We start from the raw sequence: 11,876 nt of genomic DNA on the forward strand, positions 1-11,876 counted from the left end.
TCACGCTGTCTCCTGCCGGTGCTGCTGCCGCCGCTGGACACGGGGTGTCTGGAACCGCTGTGTGGCAGCTTCCTGCGCGGGGCCTGTGGTGGTCGCTTCTTTCTGTGGCTGGTCTTTGTGCAGTGACTTTCCTGAATGACGCTGGCAAGTGTGTGCTTTTGTTGCTGTCTGTGAGCACTGACACCATTTCCCCACGTGTAAGAACTGGTCGGTCGCCGTTCTCTGCCAAGGGGCGGAGGGTGCCGTTGCCTTTCCTTCCTGCTTGCCTGTGTGCAGGTCACTGCAGGTGACCCCCGGAGGCCCTTCCTGCCCCGCCCGAGCGGCCCGGGGGGGGGGGTGCACCTCCCTGCCCGCACTCTGGGCTCCTGCCCCAGTCGCTGCACACGCCTGCATTTTCATCTTTATTTTTCACAAACGTCCCCTGGGGAAAGGCCCGTCACCACAGGGAGCGGGGTCCCCGGAGCCGCTACACGGACTCAAGTGTCGTTCCAGCTCCGGCCGCCCCTCGGGTGGCAGACGGCCATTTCCCCGGCCCTCCCCCCGACAGAGCCGTCCTCACCCACCGTCGCACTGTTTCTGGGGAGGACCCGGTTTTCCCAGGTTGTTATTCTGCCATGTTCGCCGACGTCTTCCTGCCCACCCCGGTCGCTGCCCCCGTCCCGGGGCGTTCCCCTCCCTGCCTCTGCCCCTCGCCAGCCAGCCGCACCCCAACATGGGGCAGAGGCGCCCACCCACAGAACCCCTGCCCCTCACCAGCCAGCTGCACCCCAACATGGGGCAGAGGCGCCCACCCACAGAACCCCTGCCCCTCACCAGCCAGCTGCACCCCAACATGGGGCAGAGGCGCCCACCCACAGAACCCCTGCCCCTCACCAGCCAGCTGCACCCCAACATGGGGCAGAGGCGCCCACCCACAGAACCCCTGCCCCTCACCAGCCAGCCGCACCCCAACATGGGGCAGAGGCGCCCACCCACAGAACCCCTGTGGGGCCAGCCAGCCGCACCCCAACATGGGCAGAGGCGCCCACCCACAGAACCCCTGCCCCTCGCCAGCCAGCCGCACCCCAACATGGGGCAGAGGCGCCCACCCACAGAACCCCTGCCCCTCGCCAGCCAGCCGCACCTCGGCGGCCCGGGGCCAGGCCAGCGCCCCTCTGCCCGTGCTTACCCGCCCCCAAGTCCCCAGCAGCCACCGCCCCCTCCTGCCTTCCCCCAGCGCCCCTCACCCCCCCCCCCCCCGTGCTTGCTTGCTGTAAAGCCAGAGGCAGGTCCCGTCCCTGCCAAGCCCACACCCCACCGGCATGAAATCCAAACGGCTCTGCGTCGGCAGGTCTCACCCCTGCCCTCCCCCGGCCCTGCCTCCGGCGCCGGCCTCGCCGACCTCTGGTGCTCACGCCTCATCTGCCTTTATTTTGCTTCTTGTGTTGGAGTTTGAACCCAAAGCCTTGTACATGCCAGGCAAGCACTCTACCTCTGGAACCAAGTCCCCAGCCCGTTCCCCGCTGTAATGGCCGAACGGCGAGGTCGTGCAGTTCCGCCCGGGCCAGTCAGACTGCCGAGACCCCAGCCGGCTCTGCAGGTGTGTGCCCACGCTCGGCTAGCACCTGGACGGGTCTTGCCGACTTCCTGCTAGGCTGGCCTGAACTCTCATCCTCCCATTCTGTCTCCTGGGTCGCCGAGATCGCAGACTTGAGCCACCGTACCTGGCCTTTGTGTGGTATTTCCCTTCCTAGTACTTTTTACCACCCACCGTGCTTTGCTTGGCTGGTATCCAAGTGGCACATCAGTGAGCACATATTCTGGGTCTTCTGTCCACCCCTGGAAGCCCGGCACCTGGAACAGCCACCTGCAGTGAGCACTCAAAAAGACGGGGACGGGATGTGTGGCTCGCGTGCAAGCGCACCGGCCCGAGCTGAAAAGCAAACGCGTAACAGGAGACCCCGAGGTCAGGCTCCGGGACCACACACGAAAAATACAGCCAGGGCACCGGCAGCCCACCCGGGAGTCTGCCTGTTTCTAACTGTGGTCCGGAACCACCCGACCTTTCTGTGCCTTGATTTCCCCTCCGTGCCACTCATCACCGTGCGGTGGTTAAGAGAAGGAACGCGTGAACACACTGAAGACAGCATAACTGAAGTCCTGGAACGTGTCCACCGCAGTGACAGTCTGACTTATTGTTACTTTAATAATTCTAACAGTGCAGGTAGGACATTTCACGTATTCCACAAAGTATTGTCTAACTACCATACATATACTGAGAATGACTTGTAAATCAAATTGAAAAGACCGTTATTTTCTATCATTTCACCCTACCCCGCTAACGCGCGTGCTTCAAGCACTTTCCGTCATCTGGCAAGACTGACCCACAGCAACAAGGTCTGCAGGATTGACACACTTTGCATAATACAGTACGGGTTTAATAATTTCATCTCTTATTTCTAGATGGCATAGTGGTAGCTGACACTTGGTGATCAAGTTGCAGCCTCTTCTCTTTAAGGCTGGATTCTAAAGTAGAAGGGCCTGATCTTCCCCGGGAGCCTCTGGAAGGCATGTCCCGAGGCCTCTGTAGAACTGCAGTGTGGCTACTCCACGCCGCCTTGCCGGGCTTCGTATCCACCTTGTCTTTGGTGCCGGGGCCCTTTGGTGACTGCTATACGGCTAAGAATAAAAAGAAGACCCAGTCACGACTGTGTGATGGTCAAGCCACTGGCCCAGGAGGGTCATTCCCAAGCAGGAAGCTGCTTCGAGTCCCGGCGGCTCCGGCTCCCCCGGCCTGGGCGCTCAGAGAGGCCAGCTACCCAAGCCCATGTCTTAGTAACCCTTCCCTTCACTGGACAGAAGGAAGCAAGAATCCTAACAGATCCCCGGACTGGGGGGGGGGAGGGGGGCGGGGCTCACATTTACTGAGGCAGCCGTGAGAAACTGGGTTCCACCCAGCCCCACTAAACAGACTCGACCCTACGACTGCTTAACTAGACAACTTCTCCTCACACCTTAACAAATCGATGCTGGAGAAAGACAAAATGGCCTCCACCTTGCCCTAAAGCTTTCCCTAGTAACAAATTTTAAAAGGTCACCTCTAACCTTTTTTTGGGAGGGGGGGCCAGTCCTGGGCCTTGGACTCAGGGCCTGAGCACTGTCCCTGGTTTCTTTTTGCTCAAGGCTAGCACTCTGCCACTTGAGCCACAGCGCCCCTTCTGGCCGTTTTCTGTATATGTGGTGCTGGGGAATCGAACCCAGGGCCTCATGTATACGAGGCAAGCACTCTTGCCACTAGGCTATATCCCCAGCCCCTGATCTCACTCTTTCACGAGGAAAAGCACACCCTTATTAATCTGTTTTTCTAAGGTTTGCTTGGCCGGACATGGTGGTGCCCGCCTGTAAGTCCGGCCCCCAGGAAGTGGAGGCGGGAAGGCTGCAGGTTCGAGGACGGCCTGTCTCCTCCCGCCTGTTCCCGCCGCACCAGCAGCGGACCTGCACCGCCCTTCACGCCGGCAGGCGCCCGGTGCCCTCGGCCCTGCCCCGCCCGCCTCCCCCGCCCCGGCTCTCCCGACTCGCAGGGGAGGCAGCTGACTCTGACGTGGCTCAGGAGGGAGAAGTGAGCCGGAGAGACGCCCAGATTCACCCCCACGCATGCGCAGGTCCCCCGAGCGGCGTGCCTGCCCCCCCCCGTCCTCCCCCCCGCCCTCCCGGTCCACGCACGCGCCCACCCCGTGTGTGCGAGCACATCCATGCCTCCGTGCACAGCAGCAGTTCACACCCAAGGGCACACAGGTCCGTGGCTGTGCGCACGCGTGGTTCCACACAGGGTGGGGCGTGTGCACAATCGCACCCCTGTGCGTGCGTGCGTGCGGGCACACAGGATCGTGCGTGGCGCACAATGACACGTGCATGCTTGTGTGCTCGCGCACGCGCGCGGCCTGGGCCCCGCTGTGGCGTGTGGGAGCCGTCGGTGAGATGGCCCCGGGGTTTCCCAGCCGCTGCTCGGCAGCTCGGGGCCGGGCTCGGGCCGCACGCGGGACCGGCGGGGCCCCGTCGCCTGCCCACAGCGCGGGCCTCTCCTCTCGCGGCAGCTTGTCATGGATCAGTGCGTTACACATCATTTTGTAATTTCACCTTGAGTTCCTAACACTATTCCCAGGGATAATCTATGGAATGGCATGTGCTGCAAACATTTTTTCCCTTTAAAAACGCACACACTGTTCGCCGTCCCTTGGCGAGTGGAGACAGGGTCAGCTTTCGCCCCAGTGCCCTGGGGGGGGGCGAGCTCGTTAGGAAGGGGGGGCCGGTGGAGAGGAGCTGGGGGGCCGGCGCGAGCGTGGCTCCCGCCTGGCCACGCGCCCTGACCTTCTTGACGACTTTGGCTCAAGGTTTTGCAACCTGTTTGTGCGCGCGTGTTCTTGGCACGCGCGGTGGCCGTTCCTCCGGGGCGGCCCAGGAGCAGGGTCCACGGCTCCCGCCTCTTTCGCAAGCCCCAGGGACTCCCAGAGCTCCCCAGAGGGGTGGAAGCTCATGGAAATTTCCACAGCAGCTGCGCTGCACCCCCCCCCCCCCGGGGCCGGGCCTGTGGGCCCTGCAGCCCAAGGACACGGAGCTGGCCCAGGATCGGGCCCGGGCTATTTATGACTTTTTATCTCAGGGCTGGCCTGCCGGAGACGCGGCTGCCCGCGTCCGTCAGCGCGGGGCGCCGCCCTCGGGGGAGGGGGCGGCGGGGGGGAGGGGGCGGCGGGGCGCGGCTGCCCGCGGTTCCCGCTGCCCCCTGCCTCCCGCTGCCCCCTGCCTCCCGCTGCCCCCTGCCTCCCGCTGCCCCCTGCCTCCCGCTGCCCCCTGCCTCCCGCTGCCCCCTGCCTCCCGCTGCCCCCTGCCCTCCCGCTGCCCCCTGCCTCCCGCTGCCCCCTGCCTCCCGCTACCCCCTGCCTCCCGCTGCCCCTGCCTCCCGCTGCCCCCTGCCTCCCGCTGCCCCCTGCCTCCCGCTGCCCCCTGCCTCCCGCTACCCCCTGCCTCCCGCGGCCCCCTGCCTCCCGCTGCCCCCCTGCCTCCCGCTGCCCCCTGCCTCCCGCTGCCCCCTGCCTCCCGCTGCCCCCTGCCTCCCGCTGCCCCCTGCCTCCCGCTGCCCCCTGCCTTCCGCTGCCCCGTGGCTCCCGCTGCCCCCTGCCTCCCGCTGCCCCATGGCTCCCGCTGCCCCCTGCCTCGCCTGTTTGGGGCTGGAATCTTGGGTAGAAACTAAGAAAGCCTGACCGCAGCGACTCACACACCGTCGGAATGGACAGCAGGTGGCACTGTGAGGACGGCCGGGAGGCCTGTGGGTGAGTTTATCACACGCTCCCCTACGAGGGGAAAATCTGCTTCCAAGGTGGCTGCCATCACACCGGCCCTCCAGCACACTTCCCCGCGCTCGGCCCACGGAGAGGGCTGGCCCCCCAGCACAAGGCCCCCACGGGCGCGGCACAAAAAGGAGCACTCAGGAGAGAGGAGGACCGCACACTCAGGAGAGAGGAGGACCGCACACTCAGGAGACAGGAGGACCACACACTCAGGAGAGAGGACCGCACACTCAGGAGACAGGAGGACCGCACACTCAGGAGAGAGAGGACCGCACACTCAGGAGACAGGAGGACCGCACACTCAGGAGACAGGAGGACCGCACACTCAGGAGACAGGAGGACCGCACACTCAGGAGACAGGAGGACCGCACACTCAGGAGAGAGGAGGACCGCACACTCAGGAGACAGGAGGACCGCACACTCAGGAGACAGGAGGACCGCACACTCAGGAGACAGGAGGACCGCACACTCAGAGAGAGGAGGACCGCACACTCAGGAGAGAGGACCTCAGGAGAGGACCGCACACTCAGGAGAGAGAGGACCGCACACTCAGGAGAGAGGACCGCACACTCAGGAGAGAGGACCGCACACTCAGGAGACAGGAGGACCGCACACTCAGGAGACAGGAGGACCGCACACTCAGGAGAGAGGACCGCACACTCAGGAGACAGGAGGACCGCACACTCAGGAGACAGGAGGACCGCACACTCAGGAGAGAGGAGGACCGCACACTCAGGAGACAGGACCGCACACTCAGGAGACAGGAGGACCGCACACTCAGGAGACAGGAGGACCGCACACTCAGGAGAGAGAGGACCGCACACTCAGGAGAGAGGACCGCACACTCAGGAGAGAGGACCGCACACTCAGGAGACAGGAGGACCGCACACTCAGGAGAGAGGACCGCACACTCAGGAGACAGGAGGACCGCACACTCAGGAGACAGGAGGACCGCACACTCAGGAGACAGGACCGCACACTCAGGAGACAGGAGGACCGCACACTCTGGTTGAGGCCAGTGGGCAAAAATGTGAGACACTCTGGAAAGAGAAAAAACAGCTCTCGTGGTAGCGAGACCCTGAGCTCAACTCGCAGCGTCTTCCTTCCAGCGTGGCACTTGTGGCTCACGTCTAGAATCCCAGCTACTCAGGAGGCTGCGACCTGAGAATCGCGGTTCAAAGGCAGCCCGGGCAGGAAAGTGTGTGGACTCTCATCTCCAATTAACCACTAGAAAACCGGAAGCGGCGCTGGGGCTCAAGCGATAGAGTGCTAATCTTGAGCACAATGCTCAGGGACAGTGCCCAGGCCTTGAGTTTAAGCCCTGCAACTGACCGGGGCGGGGGCAGGGGGGAGACAGGTTTATTCCACAACCAGTGAGGGTCTAAAGTCCCCTTCAAAGGCTCGGGCAGTCCCCTCGGGGAACCGGGTGAGGGAGCCTCGGGGATTGGGGCAGAGACGGCGATTCGTCAGCTGGACTGGATCAGGAGGCCGCAGGAAGCTGAGTAAAGCAAACCTCTAGGTGTCTGCGAGGCACGTCCAGACTGCCTAACCGGGCAGGGGCGCCGTCCCCGAGACTGAGCGGATAAGAGGAAGCCTGCTCCCCCTCCGCCCCTCACCCCTGCTGCCACCTCTGGGCAGGCCGGCAGGGAGGGAGGGCCAGGCGGTCCTGAGCCACAGTCTCGCCTCCAGTCTCTCGGGTACTTGTCACAGTGATCACAATGGACCAGCGCCCTGCACAGCGGTCTGACCGTGAGCTCTCCTCTGCTGGATGCGCGTGGGCCATCTCCAGGGCTGCGTGCGGTCCCTGGCTGCGCCATGCCCGCCCCTGCAGGGGCCAGGGCGTCTCAACAACTCCAGCTTAGCAGGTAGCCCCTCGAAGCCCTTTATCCCGTCTTGGCGGGACTTCTTGTAGGCTGACTCCTCTCCGAGAATGGCCCGGCTCCTTCCTCATTTCCCTTCCCTCCTCCTCTCTCCATTCCTGGACTTCCAGCTGTTCAGTAGATTTATTGATTTCTCTACTATTTCTTCTGCACAAACTCAAGTCATTTGAACTCATCCAGGCTGAGAGCCGGGTGCCCCCAGCGGGATCCCCCTTCACGGCATTGCAGACAGCTGTGCCCACCCACGGGGCTTTCTACCAACTGCTAAAATTCAAGTAGAACCTCTACTGCATCCCTGTCTTGAGAAGCAGCTCTTTGGCTGTAACTCCCACACCAGGGAGCTCTGCACGGTGAAAGGGACTTTATTTTATTTATTTTTTTTCCAGTCCTGGGCCTTGGACTCAGGGCCTGAGCACTGTCCCTGGCTTCTTCCCGCTCAAGGCTAAGCACTCTGCCGCTTGAGCCACAGCGCCGCTTCTGGCCGTTTTCTGTATATGTGGTGCTGGGGAATCGAACCCAGGGCCTCGTGTATCCGAGGCAAGCTCTCTTGCCACTAGGCTATCTCCCCAGCCCTGAAAGTGACTTTAGGAAGGCCAGTCACCTGGGGGATGAGGACCGTCCGACTGTGCACCGGAGCTCAGGGCGCGGGCACTAGGGATACCCAGAGGCGTTGGACGTATCCAGTCCCGTGGAGCAACACCGAAGGAGAGGCGGCCCGGGCGGACCAAGGTCGGTTCTAAGTTGCAAATCACTGCAAAGATGGCGAGGAGAAAAACGGGTCCACGACCCAATACAAAAGCAAGTGGCTACTCCGGAGGCCGAGGTCTGATGAGCGCAGTTCAGAGCCAGCACGGGCAGAAGAGTCCCCACGAGACGCGCGTCTCCAGTGAGCGGCCCGCAACGCCGGGCCCGGCGCTGCGGCTCAGGGGTAGAGCGCCGGCCTGGAGCGCGGAGAGGCTCCGACGGCGCCCGGGCCCCGCGTTCCCGCGGAGAGGCTCCGACGGCGCCCGGGCCCCCGCGTTCGCGCTGAGAGGCTCGGACGGCGCCCAGGCCCCGCGTTCCCGCGGAGAGGCTCGGACGGCGCCCGGGCCCCGCGTTCGCGCTGAGAGGCTCGGACGGCGCCCAGGCCCCGCGTTCGCGCGGAGAGGCTCCGACGGCGCCCGGGCCCCGCGTTCGCGCGGAGAGGGCTCCGACGGCGCCCGGGCCCCGCGTTCCCGCGGAGAGGCTCCGACGGCGCCCGGCCCCGCGTTCCCGCGGAGAGGCTCCGACGGCGCCCGGGCCCCGCGTTCCCGCGGAGAGGCTCCGACGGCGCCCGGGCCCCGCGTTCCCGCGGAGAGGCTCCGACGGCGCCCGGGCCCCGCGTTCCCGCGGAGAGGCTCCGACGGCGCCCGGGCCCCGCGTTCGCGCGGAGAGGCTCCGACGGCGCCCGGCCCCGCGTTCGCGCTGCAGCACCGGCAGGGAGCCGGAAAGCCGGCGACGGCTGCCTTGGTCTGTGCCGGTGGCTGAACCACGTCTGCGCCTGGCCCTGTGCGGAGCAAGGTCGTGGAGCTGCGGGTTTAGAGCAGAGAGGCCGGCGGCTCGGCCCCCGGTGCGGCGCGGTGCGGTGCGGTGCGGTGCGGTGCGGTGCGCGGCGCCACAGCGCGGATCCCGAAGACGCGGGCGCGGCGGGAGGGCTGCGGGCTCTCCCGGAAGCGGCTCTACCCTCGGGGCTCACGTTCGCCTCCCGGGTGCGGGGCGGGGGGGGCGGGGACCTCCCAGGAGGCTCCCCAAGATCCTCGTACCGCTTCCCACCGCCCGGCTCCCCAGACGGTGGCCCGCAGGGCGCGCCTCTCCCGGCCGGGCCGGCAGAGCCCGCGGGGGCCGAGGAGCGGCAGGGCGGAGCCGGGCTCCAGGGCGCCGGGCGCTGCGGGGGGCCCCGGCCCGGGCCTCGCCGCGCAGGGGGGGGGGGGGTCCGGGCGCGGCGGCCGAGGGCGGCGGGGCGGGGCCGGGCTCCAGGGCGCGGCGGCCGAGGGGCGGCGGGGCGGGGCCGGGCTCCAGGGCGGGGCGGCCGAGGGGCGGCGGGGCGGGGCCGGGCTCCAGGGCGCGGCGGCCGAGGGGCGGCGGGGCGGGGCCGGGCTCCAGGGCGCGGCGGCCGAGGGGCGGCGGGGCGGGGCCGGGCTCCAGGGCGGGGCGGGCCGAGGGGCGGCGGGGGCGGGGCCCGGGCTCCAGGGCGGGGCGGGCCGAGGGGCGGCGGGCGGGGCCGGGCTCCAGGGCGGGGCGGCCGAGGGGCGGCGGGGCGGGGCCGGGCTCCAGGGCGGGGCGGGGCCGGGCTCCAGGGCGCGGCGGCCGAGGGGCGGCGGGGCGGGGGCCGGGCTCCAGGGCGCGGCGGCCGAGGGGCGGCGGGGCGGGGCCGGGCTCCAGGGCGCGGCGGCCGAGGGGCGGCGGGGCGGGGCCGGGCTCCAGGGCGCGGCAGGCCGAGGGGCGGCGGGGCGGGGCCGGGCTCCAGGGCGGGGCGGCCGAGGGGCGGCGGGGCGGGGCCGGGCTCCAGGGCGGGGCGGCCGAGGGGCGGCGGGGCGGGGCCGGGCTCCAGGGCGGGGCGGCCGAGGGGCGGCGGGGCGGGGCCCGGGCTCCAGGGCGGGGCGGCCGAGGGGCGGCGGGGCGGGGCCGGGCTCCAGGGCGGGGCGGCCGAGGGGCGGCGGGGCGGGGCCGGGCTCCAGGGCGGGGCGGCCGAGGGGCGGCGGGGCGGGGCCGGGCTCCAGGGCGGGGCGGCCGAGGGGCGGCGGGGCGGGGCCGGGCTCCAGGGCGGGGCGGGCCGAGGGGCGGCGGGGCGGGGCCGGGCTCCAGGGCGGGGCGGCCGAGGGGCGGCGGGGCGGGGCCCGGGCTCCAGGGCGGGGCGGCCGAGGGGCGGCGGGGCGGGGCCGGGCTCCAGGGCGGGGCGGCCGAGGGGCGGCGGGGCGGGGCCGGGCTCCAGGGCGGGGCGGCCGAGGGGCGGCGGGGCGGGGCCGGGCTCCAGGGCGGGGCGGGGCCGGGCTCCAGGGCGGGGCGGGGCCGGCTGCCCCTGGTGGTGAGCGGGGGCGGCGCGGCCCCGCGGAGAGCCCAAGAGAAGGCGGGTGGGCTCGGGTTCAAGGCCCCGCACCGGCACACACACACACATGCACACACGCACGCTCACCACGCACGCACACACGCACGCACACACACGCACGCACACACGCACCGCTCACAACACGCACACACACGCACGCACACACACGCACCACACGCACGCACACCACGCACACACACACACATGCACACACGCACACACACGCACGCACACACACGCACACACGCACGCTCACACGCACGCACACACGCACGCACACACACGCACACACACAGGCACACGCACGCACACACACGCACAGTAATGATGATAATAAACCCCCTCATAGTGGCGTAGCTTATGGAAACGGCTCTCCTGCAGAACCAAAAGCTGGAATGGCAAAGGTTTCATTTGTTGTTGGGGACTGGGCGCCCCCCTCGGTCCGCCCCGCCTCGGCCTCCTCCGCGCCGGGGCTCCGCGCTCGGGCTCCGCGGACGCGGCTGCGGGCCTCCTCCACCGACGCCCGGAGCGGGGCGCTCGGTCCCCCCAACCTCCCAGCTCCTCCCCCAGCTCCTCCCCCACCCTCAGCACGCTCTCCCGCCCCCCAGCTCCTCCCCCAGCTCCTCCCCCACCCTCAGCACGCTCTCCCTCCCCCCAGCTCCTCCCCCAGCTCCTCCCCCACCCTCAGCACGCTCTCCCGCCCCCCCAGCTCCTCCCCCACCCTCAGCACGCTCTCCCGCCCCCCCCAGCTCCTCCCCCAGCTCCTCCCCCACCCTCAGCACGCTCTCCCGCCCCCCCAGCTCCTCCCCCACCCTCAGCACGCTCTCCCGCCCCCCAGCTCCCCCCACCCTCAGCACGCTCTCCCGCCCCCCCAGCTCCTCCCCCAGCTCCTCCCCCACCCTCAGCACGCTCTCCCTCCCCCCAGCTCCTCCCCCAGCTCCTCCCCACCCTCAGCACGCTCTCCCGCCCCCCCAGCTCCTCCCCCACCCTCAGCACGCTCTCCCGCCCCCCCCAGCTCCTCCCCCAGCTCCTCCCCCACCCTCAGCACGCTCTCCCGCCCCCCCAGCTCCTCCCCCACCCTCAGCACGCTCTCCCGCCCCCCCAGCTCCTCCCCCACCCTCAGCACGCTCTCCCTCCCCCCAGCTCCTCCCCCACCCTCAGCACACTCTCCCGCCCCCCAGCTCCTCCCCCAGCTCCTCCCCCACCCTCAGCACGCTCTCCCGCCCCCCCAGCTCCTCCCCCACCCTCAGCACGCTCTCCCGCCCCCCCAGCTCCTCCCCCACCCTCAGCACGCTCTCCCGCCCCCCCAGCTCCTCCCCCACCCTCAGCACACTCTCCCTCCCCCCAGCTCCTCCCCCACCCTCAGCCGCCTCTCCCGCCCCCCCAGCTCCTCCCCCACCCTCAGCACGCTCTCCCGCCCCCCCAGCTCCTCCCCCACCCTCAGCACGCTCTCCCCCCCCCAGCTCCTCCCCCACCCTCAGCACGCTCTCCCGCCCCCCCCAGCTCCTCCCCCACCCTCAGCACGCTCTCCCTCCCCCCAGCTCCTCCCCCACCCTCAGCACACTCTCCCGCCCCCCAGCTCCTCCCCCAGCTCCTCCCCCACCCTCA

This window comes from Perognathus longimembris, chromosome 11 (assembly GCF_023159225.1).
Source record: "Perognathus longimembris pacificus isolate PPM17 chromosome 11, ASM2315922v1, whole genome shotgun sequence".
Lineage (NCBI taxonomy): Eukaryota > Metazoa > Chordata > Mammalia > Rodentia > Heteromyidae > Perognathus > Perognathus longimembris.